The sequence below is a fragment of the Cupressus sempervirens genome, chromosome 3 (assembly GCF_028749045.1).
Source record: "Cupressus sempervirens isolate cs-2001-9-10 chromosome 3, ASM2874904v1, whole genome shotgun sequence".
NCBI classification, from domain to species: domain Eukaryota; kingdom Viridiplantae; phylum Streptophyta; class Pinopsida; order Cupressales; family Cupressaceae; genus Cupressus; species Cupressus sempervirens.
Window position 1 is genome coordinate 700,126,768 of NC_143120.1, and position 12,184 is coordinate 700,138,951.

The 12,184-nt window shown below is 33.4% G+C and overlaps 1 protein-coding gene and 1 pseudogene across 1 annotated transcript in view; one reads left to right on the forward strand and one right to left on the reverse strand.

Moving 5' to 3' along the window:
- The window catches only part of LOC149568675 (membrane-associated progesterone-binding protein 4-like), a 241,943-nt gene that overhangs the window by 18,685 nt on the left and 211,074 nt on the right, over positions 1–12,184 (reverse strand). The gene's annotated exons all lie outside the window — the stretch shown is intronic.
- The window catches only part of LOC149568676 (disease resistance protein Roq1-like), a 32,401-nt pseudogene that overhangs the window by 233 nt on the left and 19,984 nt on the right, over positions 1–12,184 (forward strand).

The following is a 12,184-nucleotide window of genomic DNA, read 5'->3' on the forward strand; positions in this document are numbered from 1 at the left end:
GTACAGCCCTATACGGAAAAAAAATTTGCGTCCCAAACCAACGGTGTCCAAAATGGACAAATTTTATATGGATTCTAGGGTTTTTGGGTGCTCTGAGCACAACGGTGATGTCCGTTTGAGCCCAAAGTGACCAAAAAAATAGGTCCCCCCCTAAATCCACATAAAAAGCTTCTGAAACCCTTGAAAAATGCAGCTTCTGAAATGCTTCAACAAACCACGAACAACAAGCAGGAAGCTAGCTCTAATACCATGTTAAATTAGGTGGAAAACTAATCTCCCAAGAACACCTGCATGCATAACCCTGTCACATGGATGAAGCAAAGAACAGAGGCAAGGAAAAATCAAGGAGGCCAAAAAGCCAGATCCATCTTATGGACATGCAAAGAGAAATATCTCATATAATCCAATAAGTGAATGAATAAAATACATAGAGGTGAATCCTTATAAAGGAATCACGAAACCCGAAAAGGGAAACTAAAGCCTAAAAAAGCTAGGGTTGCACAATATAATTAATAAAATATTAATTATATGCACCTACAAGATAGCTTAAGAAAACTAGAGTAATAGGCAACTTAATTAATTAAATCAAAGTGATTTAATTAATAAGTTAGAACAAATAATTACTCTAACATATACATATCATCTATATATGAATATGCATATATATAGATATATATAATATAACTAAAACATATATACACATATATCATGTATGCATATATATATATATATATATATATATATATATATATATATATATATATATATATATACATGACATATATGCATATATGTCACATGTATATATGCATATGCATATATATGTACCATATATATATACATATATACATGACATATATGCATATATACATGCATGATATATATGCATATACATGATATATATGTACATATATACAAAAAAATAAAATAAATTGAAGCAAAAAACATATAAAATGTAAGTAAAAAAAAAAAACAAAAAAACACATAAAACCATACCTTTTTTGAAGGTTGATAAATTTAGATGCCCTTTCTTTGAACTTGTGCTTCCGGTTGAAACTTGCTACAGTAAAAAATGATAGTGTAGGGTCTGATATGGGCCTTTTACATTCTTTTTGCATTTTAATAGTTTCGATCAACACTATATTAAGTAGTTTTGATCAAAACTACTCAATATAGTTTCGATCAAAACTAAACCGCCCGACCATGGGTTTAATAAACCATGGTTGGGTTCATAGTTTCAATCGAAACTATCTTAAAAGTTTCGATCAAAACTCAAAAACATCAATAGTTTCGATAGAAACTAATAAGTTTCTATCGAAACTTTTTTCTAAAGTTTCTATCGAAACTTTGAAGTAAAATTTTTGTGGTCACATGATTTTGGAGGATTTACTTCCTCTGAAAAAGTGTAACCCACTATTGTGGGTTCACACTTTGACAAGTGTATTTTGGTGTCTCTTGGTCGATATGGAGATTGAATGATTGGTTAACACTGGAAGTCCTTTGATGCCTAACCACTTGGTTAACAATGCAAGTTGGATATCCTTCATTGACCAATTGCTTTGTTAACACTAAATTCCCTTTATTACCCAATTTCTTGGTGAACACTAAATATGCTTGGTTAATACTGCATGTTCTTCATTTCTCAGTAATACTGACATTTGTGTAACATCAATAACAACATACAATTTGAAAAATTGTTTTTAATAATCTCCCTCTTTGGCATTTGTGGCAACACAACATGTCAACAGAAAATGATAAAAGTATGAGCAATTTAATAATATCCTTAGTTTCATTTTGATTCTCATCCACACCAACTCCCTTTTTTATTCTACCAAGATTTGTCTCAGCTGCTTCCAAATAAATTCTCCCTCTTACATATGTCATCACGTGACTATGTATTTTGTCATTTTCTCCCTCTTTTCTATAAATTCTATCATTTGAATATTTTTCTTCTGAGATAAAAAAAATCTCCCTCTTTGTCTTTGACATCAAACTCTCCCTCTTTGACATCACATTCCAAAGGATACATTTTGTTAAGTTACTATGTACCTTTTGGACTAATTCATATGCAGTATGCTCTACATTCCACATCTTATGTGTGACAATCTGCATCAACTTGATAGATCTTCAATGGCACTTGGTTGATGCATCACTATCTTGTGCTTTAGTGAGCATCAGATAGGGGAATAAACCATAGTTTACCTCTTAGATACATAAATGCATCCTTAGATAATGTCTTAGTAAATATGTCTTCTATCTGCTCCTTAGTGTCCACATATTCCAATCTCACCTCTTTGTCTTGAACCAATTCCCTTAGGTAACAATACTTGATTGCACTATGTTTTGTCTTTGTGTGCATTACAAGGTTTTTGGATATATGGATTGCACTTGTGTTATCATAGTAGATAACTATTGGTTCCTTGATTTCCTCCTTCATTCCTAATAATAATTTCTTGATCCATATTATTTTAGAACAATTAACTACAACAACAACATACTCTACCTCTACTATTGATTGAGAAATACAATTCAGCTTCTTGCTTGTCCAAGATACTAATCTCTTTCTAAGAAAAAATGCTCCTCCACTGGTGTTTTTTCTGTCATCAATGCTTCCTACTCAATCTACATTAGTAAAGGTTCTTAACTCAATATTTCCTCCATTCTTATACCATAAACCATATTCTTCAGTTCCTTTTAGGTACCTTAGAATCCTTTTTACTGCCATCATGTGATTTTCTTTTGGATTTTCATAAAACCTTGCACCTATGCCAAGTGTCAATGCAATATTAGGTCTGGTGTGTACCACATACTAAATTTTTCTAATCATTGATCTGTAGATAGTCTAATTTACCTCTTTTAAATCATCATTCTTTGAAATTTTATGTCCAGTAGACATAAGTGTTCCAGCTAGTTTGGAATCTTCCATTCAAAATTCTTTCAATATTTCCCTGATGTATTTTAATTGAGTGATGAATATGCCATCCTTAATTTGATGAACTTGTAATCCAACAAAGAATTTTATATCTCCCAACATGGACATTTCAAATTCTTTCCTCATTTCTTCAGTAAATAATTTGCATAACATCTCATGTCCTCCAAATATGATATCATCCACAAATATTTTTGCTAACAATATCTTGTCCTATGGTCCTTCCTTTATATATAAATTACTATTATCACTTGTCTTTTCAAAACCAATTCTTACCAGATATCCATGTAGCCTTTCATACCATGCTCTAGGAACTTGCTTTAGTCCATATAGAGATTTGGGAAGTTTACATATCAAGTCTCTTTTGTTAGGATCAACTAATCCTTCAGGTTGTTCAATGTAGACTTTTTATTCTAGGATTCCATTTAAGAAGGTTGATTTTACATCCATACGACACACTTTGAATCCCTTTTGTGCAACATATGCTAGTATTATTCTAACTCCTTTAAGTCTTGCAATAGGGGAAAATATTTCTCCATAGTCAACACCTTCTTCTTGTGCATAACCTTTGCATACTAGCCTTGCCTTGTTTCTTATTACTCCTTTCTCATTTAACTTATTTCTAAATATCAATTTTTTACCAATCATACTCTTACCCTTAGGTCTAGGTACAAGAGACCAGGTATTATCCTTTTCTATTTGCTCAATTTCTTCATTCATTGTCTCTATCCAACCTTCATTTTCTAAAGCATCTTTTATAGATCTAGGTTCAAATTCACTAAGAAAACATTTACCTATTAATTTTTTCCTTGTCATTATGCAACTTATCTCTCCTCCAATTATTTGTTTAGGTGCATTATGTCTTCTGATATATTTTGCATGGTTTGGTTTCTTCTTTCTTGATTCTATTACTTGGTTCTCCATGATCTTCTACATTTTTCTTGGTCTCCTCTAGTTGATCTATCTACATCTTAGATTGCACTATTTGTGACTCAGGTTGTATGTCCTATGACTTAGGTTCCTTTGAATGATCTAGCTGCAAGTTGGGTTGTAATGCCTATGAATCAGGCTACACTACCAGTGATTTGCTAGGTTCACTTTGTTGTTGTTGGGCTTCAACTATTTGTGTTAAAGTCTTAGGTTCCTCCTCATAGTAAACAAAATTTATGTAATCTTCAGGTTACTTGCTGCTCTGTTCCTCACTTCTTTATGCAAACTCATCAATCATCACATGTTCACTTTCTATGACTTTGTGAGTAGCAAGATTCAAACATTTGTATGCCTTACTTTTATTGGAGTAGCCTAGGAATATACCTTCATGATTTTTTGCATCAAATTTTCCTTTCCTTACATCTTTCAAGATATAGCATTTTTTTCCAAATACTCTGAGATAAAAAAACCATTAGGATTGTACCCATACCATAATTCATAAGTTGTTTTGTTTGTACCTTTCTTTAGTTGAACTCAGTTTAGTATATGAACTATTGTGTTGATTGCTTCTCTCTAGTATTTTGGTGAAACATTCTTCTCAGTCATTAGTGTTATTGCACACTACATAATAGATCTATTCCTTCTTTTAGCTATACCATTTTTTTCTGGTGTCCGAGGTGTTGATACCTATCTTTTGATTCCTCTTTCATTGCAAAAATTATTGAATTCATTTGAGATAAATTCACCTCCTCCATCTGATCTTAGAAATTTTAGAATCTTCCCTATTTCCTTTTCAACTATAGCCAAATACCATTTGAAATTTTAAAAAGCATCATATTTATCTTTTAGGAACATTACAGTCATCATCCTAGAATAATCATCAACAAATAGAATGAAATACATGTCTCCACAATAGCTTTCTATACATATTGGTCCAAAAATATCTATATAAACTAGTCCCAAAACTTCTTTGAAATTAAAAGACTTACTTTTGAAACTTCTTTTACTCATCTTTACACATGCCAATCTTAGGTTTCTTCAAATTTGGTATGCCTCTTACCTTTTTGTTCTTTCTTATGATAACTAGATTATCAAAGCTAACATGAAACATTCTTTTATGCCATAGAAAACTTTCTCCTATTTGTGCTAATAAACATGCATTTTTAGAGAGATCTAGGTAAAACAACTTTCCTTTTGTCTAATTTCCAGTCCCAACCAGATTTCCTTTTCCATCCAATAGTTTAGCTTTTCCATTCATGAATTCCACCTTATATCGTATATTATTCAGCTGTGCCACACTAAGTAGATTATTTCTTAATCCTTCAAACTAGTAGGCATTTTCACATTTAACTCCTATAGTTAATGCTATGAATCCTTTTCCTTTTACATAACATGCTTCACTATTTCCAAGCCTAACACTTCCACCATCAAAGTGCTCTAAATGTTCAAACTTAGTTTTGTGACCTGTCATGTGATGAGAACAACCACTATCTATGATCTATGTATCATTTTTGCTAACATGAGAAATAAGTGCCATCTTTTCATTTTCCTCATTATTAGATTCATCCTTAATGACAATATAAACTACTTCTTCTTCATTATCATAACTATCATAATCTTTAGCAATGTAACAAGATTGTTACCTTTGCCTTTGCAGTCCTTGTAGTTCTTGAAGTCTTTCTTTCTTTTGAACCTATTATTTCTTTTTTCATCTTTATCTTCTTTGTTTGGACATCTTTGAACAATATAACCAACCTCTTCACATGATCGAAAGAAATCAACAGAATTTTTACTCTGAAGTTTCCTTTCTCTTTTGATACTCTTTTTGCAAGTAGGGCTTTAATGACTTCAAGGTATTCATTTGTTTCATCTTTGTCTTCACTATCAACCTTATTTATTTTTTAGTATTCTCCTTTTCTATTGAGAGTTAGGTTGGCTTTGAGTGAAGATTTAAAGTTTCTAAAAGTAGGAGCATAGTTATCATATTTATCCTATTCAAAAGCAATCATTCTTACCACAAGTGCATCCAACGTTATATTACTTTTAGGATTGCATCTCATCTCTTGAATTGCTGAAACTCTAATTGTATGAATAGGAAGAAGAGTTCTTAGTACCTTATTGATCACTATTTCATCAATTATTATTCCTCCTTAAGCGTAGATTGCACTCACACTTTCTTTAATTCTTTCAATGTATTGGACAATGTTCTCAGCTTCTTTCATTTTTATTCAATCAAACTTGACTCTTAAAATTTATGCTTTAGCTCTTTGCACATTTTTATCACCTCCATAGACTTTCTGTAGCTTTTCCCAAATTTAAAATGTAGTAGGACAATCTTTAACCTCATCAAATTCAGAATAGTTGAGAGAGGAAGCTATATCAATCATCATTATGTTGTGATCCTTTGCCTCTTTCATCTATTCCATAGTCATGGGTTTAGGTGGTGGCACATATTTGTTTTCCAAGTAGAACAGACTGATGCTTGAAAGGTGTAGCTTCATCAATTCCTACTGTGTTGAAATTTTTCTTTGTTAAGCTTGGGAATCTCTCTTATGTATGAGATCTTGATATTTAGCTTAGGTCTTTGAAACCTTTCCTACAAGAACCAAATGCTCTAATACCAATTTTCTGAAATGAAGAGAGTAACTAAGAGGGGAGGGTGTTGATTCAAATTGGTTTTGATAAGTGAGTGTTAACACACTTAAGCCAATTACTCAGTTCATGCCAAACTAGTAATACATGTTGAGCACAACATGTAAATATTAGACCATGCCAAGTTTCAATGAGTGTCGAGCCACTTAGGTGCCTAGCAGATAGACCATTTCGAGTGATTTAGGAGCCAAGTAAATAGTGGATGCCGAGTAGTGTAGGTGCCAAGTCAGAAGTAGAAATATAGTGCAAGCCAAGCATCAGTGACTTCATATGTCGAGCGACAATTTTGAAATATTTATTTGTAATGGCACAAAAAACTATGTAAACCATTTTAAAGCTAACTTTAGGATAGATTATGATCTTTTGGAGATAAGGACAAATCTATATTTGGATTCCCTATGTATTTGCATGCAACTAATTAGAAAATTGGAAGGTTTAAGCAGCAAAATGGATGAATCTCAACTGTAGATTCATGCCTAACCCTAATCCACTAGAGTCTTCTTAAGGAGGACAAAGCCCTAAACTCTTTACAATGTATGATGGGTGAATGATCGAATCGAAGGATTGAACATGATAGTTTGCAAAACATTCAAGGTGACTTAGAAGTAAGAGTGAATTGTAGAATCAGTTAGAGAAGAATAGAGGATAGAGAAGGATACATTATTACATCAGATCATGAAGGATCAAAAGGAACATTGTGTAGAGGTGATCTATTATCAGGCAAGCAAGTGCTAATCATAGGATCTATGCTGAGACATTTTACTAGGTGATTTCACTTAAATCTCTTAACAAAGTAGTCCTAATAGGCTATATGAAATCCTTTAACAAGGTACTTACTTAATTGTAGGTTGAAGTCCTCTAACCAGGCACACTTCTAATAGGGCATTAAAATCCTCTAACAAGGTGAGACTTAATAGTCTTTGTAAGCCTTTAATGGGGCAAGCCTTTCATAAGGCAGACCATGATTCATGGTCAAATTATTGTAACCTTAATTGGATACACTTTGTTGCTGCAATAGTGAAGATTTGTGGGTGTCATTCCCACCCCAATTTTACCTTCTCACTTGGAGGGTTTCTGAGTGATCATAGCTAGTGTTATGTGTGTGATTGATTGCATGTTTACATGATTTAGATTCATATGCTTTACATGTTATTTCAGTTTACATATTGAATGCATATGAATAAATGATAAAAGTTTTATGGGTCCAAGTTTAAACTCCTGATTCACACCCCCCTCTTAGAAGTTTACTATCTTTCCACTTATAATTCCAACAATTGGTATCAGAGCCTAGTTCTTTGAAAGAGAAGCTTTGTAGCTTTGAGAAAAGATCTTGAAATGGAAGTCTACAAATTGGGAAAGACTGTTGAGAACCAAGAGATTGAAATACATCTCATACTATATCAATTGAATGAGGCAAGAGATGAACTAAAGAAATCCTTGAAGAGAAGGAAAGAGATTGCTATTTTAGAGAATGACACACTATACAAAGAGATAAACAACACCAAGCTATTTGCAAATGGTAACTCCAATGAATTTGATGTAGTAGTTGCAGATCAAATGGAAAAGAACAAAATTCAAGATGAGGAAATCAGAAATCTCAAGTTGGAACAAGAATCACAAGCTATACTACTATGTGAGGTGACTAAAAAAAAGAAGAAAGCCATGGAAGACAAAGCCATGATTGAAGAAGACAAAAGAATTCTAGCAAATAGATTGGAAGAGAAGTCAATAGAGCTAATCAAGATCTCAAACATGCAATTGGATGCTCTAAGTCAAATGATGAATGCCAACCATGAACTAAATGTCAAGGACATTAAGATAACTACATTGAAGTTGCAGAATGAACAATTGTAGAGTGACCTAAAAAGAGAAAATGAATTTTCTGAAAGTCTCAACAAGCCAAATGAAGCCATCAAATACTTTGAGCAATTACTGAGATCCCCTAGACCCAAAAAAGATACATTAGGATTGAGTTACACAAGCATTGAAGAAGGAGAATCATCCAAAGTTGCTGAAGAAAGTAACATCAAAGGTAAGAACTCCAAACCCACTTATCATAATTGTGGTAAGAAAGGACATACTACTAATGTGTGTAGGAGCAAGAATACAGACCAAAATGTCAAGCCTAAAAACATAACTCATTGTCATAAGTGCAACAAGCAAGGTCATTAGGCACATGAATGCAAAACTAGAACCATGCATAAACAAAGATTTGAAGGATATTGCTACAATTGTCAGAAGTATGGACATAGAGCCTTTGAATGCAGACCCAAATTCATGTGGTCATCAAACAAGTCAGCAAAGGTAAGAGCTATGGAAACTTTTATAATTGGGATTATAATACAAGATATAGCTGTCATTACTATCAAGAATATAGACATATTCTTGAGAATTGTATTAGGAAACACTTCAGTGGTAATTACAAAAGGTGGTTGAGTCAAACTACATGTTTTAGCTATTTGAAGACTAGTCACATCAACAAGCATTGTCCAACTAGGTCAAAGGCACCAAGTTGCGAATTTGATAAAGGAAAACAAAAAATAGATGTTGAACACATTAGAGATGAGATGAACAAGACATGAAAAAAGAAGAATGATTGTAGCACATCAAATGGAGAAGGGATCACTTCACCCAATGGTTTAGGTGGTCACACCTCACCAAACTACGCAGTCAAGAGGAATGTGGGACTTATATTCAAGTGTAATATCATACATTAGTTCCAAAGGAGATAGTACTGAAAAGAATACATTAGCATGAATAAAGATGCAAGATGTGTTTGAAAATTCAAGTTAAAACTTTACATTTTTCATGTTATTTCTTAACATGAAAAGTTTCCTATGTGTGCCAAGTGGAATGCTAGTTGATGTTGAGCTTACAGCTATATAAGCACTAAGCATTAAATGCAAGGTTTATGAAGGGTATATGATTGGTTTTTTGCTCATTATTCATCATTTTGAATTTGAGAAAGAGTGAGCAGAGCAAAAGGTAATTCCAAAACTTGTTCAAGGCATTTGCAAAGATTTTAGTTAAGATCTCACACCAGCATACAAATTTCACAAGGTATTTATCATAAGCTGAGCTACACAGTTTACTTTTGCGCAAACCCTAGATTGATAAATGGCATCTAGCTTGAAAAGTGTAGAAGGGAAAGAGGTTTTGAATGTCCAACTTGTCAGCAACAAGTGAAACAAACTATATTTAAGGTCATTCCTGATATAGCTTACAAACAAGATGCTTTTGGCGCATTATCAATGATCCCACCAAATGTTATTATGGTGCAAGATGTTACGAAATGTTATAATTGTAAAATTGGTAGCATTGGGGACTTAGAAATTAGAGAAGAAATGATAGGTTATGTGAAAATGGTGTTCTCAAGTAAGAGTATAAAAATTTTCGGAGAGAGGGTTTAACGCGTGCCATAGATTTTCCTAGTGTATTTAAAACTGAATGGATTAGAATCATGTTGAGCCAAATACATGATCCCTTTATGGCTAGAGGGTGGACCGATTAAGATTACCAAAAGAATAATTCATAGGGTTACTAGCTACCCAACCCTAGATTGGCCAAAGACTTTGAGGAGTGATTCCAAGGAAGTAATAGAGAAAAACACTAGAGAAAAATGGAATAAGAGAGACATGACAATTGATACTATTGCTGATCCATTGTTGAAATTTTTTGTTAGGGTAATTTCTCATAAATTCTATCAATCAAGTAGATTGATTAGTGTACCTTGCATTGCTATTGATGTTGGCTATAAGATTTTAAAGAATGATCATGCTTATGATTTGGCAGAGCTACAATTGCAACAACTAATGAAGAATCTTGGAGCTATTAGGAAGACCAAGAGTGCTTATTACAAATTTGGTTCAATTCTAGTTCGCATATTCTTTTATGTACATAATACATTTCCCTCTTTTGGTGTAGTTGGATGGAAGACAAATAGGCCACTTGCAGTACAGATCAATGAGTTTATTGAAATAGATGGGAGAAAACTTTGAGACATTGATGATCAGTTATTTTGAAGACTTTAAGAAATCAATGAAGGAAAGAATAAGGATACCTTTTTCTTTAGCTGAACAACATTATAATGATATATGCTTTCTAGTTGATGCTGATTACACCTTTGTGCAAGCTACCATACAAAGGGTTAGATGGTTAGGACTACTTGGGTATGAAATAAATGTTGATGAAGCTTTAGTAGCCATTGCAATACTCCTAGCAAAAGAAATTGATAAAAGTGCAAAAATATTTGGTAGCTATGAAATGGTAAAATCAAAGATTACCATGGAGTTGAAAATTGCCTCCACACTCAAGAAGAAAGATAAGTTGGTTAAGAAACTAAAGGCCAAATTTGGAGAAGGAGCATAGGAGGAGGAAGATGAAGAAGAAGAGGATGAAGAGGAAGACAAACCTCAAGAACCTCTTTCATTGACTGAAGGCAATTGACAGGATAAAGAAGAGGAGGAAATAGAAGGTGTCAAGGAAGAAGAAGCCGAGCAAGCACCTACTCATGCAGAGCCAAAGAAGAGGAAGGCTAAGGCATAACTAGTGGCAAAAGAAAAGAAAATTGTCAAACCAAGCCTAACAAAGCCTACAACTCCTACCACTAGAGAAAGCACATGAATAACAACTTAGAAGGCCAAAGAAAAGTCCAAGCAAATAGAGAAAGTTGGCCAAGTGCAAAAGAAACAAAGAAGAAAATATGTTACATAGCCTAATTCAAATGAAGAAAGGATAGAATCAAATGATATAAGCCAATTCAAAGTACTAAGTCACAAGCCACTCTCTGATCTTGAAAATTTGTGTAGATATGTCAAGAATAATGTAGATTTATCTAGTTTAAAACACATTGATTTTGAGAAACTTGGAAAAGAAGATAAAATTCAAGTGGAAGAGGCACTATATGCCACAATGTCTAAATTCAAGAATACTCCACTAGAATTTTCCAACACAATACCAAAAGGTTTATATGACATTGTTGAGCAAAATTGGCATTACTGTTTGAATTTAGAGAAACAAATTATAGAAACAACATTAGTTCAAGTGATGCTAGAGCTAACAAAGGGACAGATTGCTAAGGCTATTAAGAACGGACTATGTAGGACACACAAGTGCCAAGTGTCAGTCCCCCACATGACACAGTCAACTCTATTGAAACTATTATTTTAAAGGATGTCTTTGATCTTTCAACTCAGAACATCAATCCGCTAACTATAGAAGACTTGAAGAAGATATTGGACCAATCTACGCTGCAAGCCAAGCTATGTAATAATCTAATTTTGTTTAGTATAGATGAACTCTGAAAGGTAGTAACTAATGTCACAAGGGACAAGATGAATCCACAAGAACCACCTTCTATCATCCCTTTAGTTACAAGTATACAACCTTCAACTCAAACAATAGTAGATACATCTACTAAGGTTGACACAAGTGATAAAGTTGTTACTATTGAGAAGAAGCAGGCAAAAGAGAGAGATAAAATAGGATAGATAGATTCATCTATACCTAAAGCACAAGGACAAGGTGCTAGTCATGTCATTGTGATAGACAAGAGAAAATCTAAAGAGAGTGAGGAAATACCAAAAGTGAAGGAACAAGAGGCCATCCAAGCATTGGTGAGTCTTGCAACATCTGGCACTCCTTTTACATAGGTTCTTCAAAAGCTGAGCACGA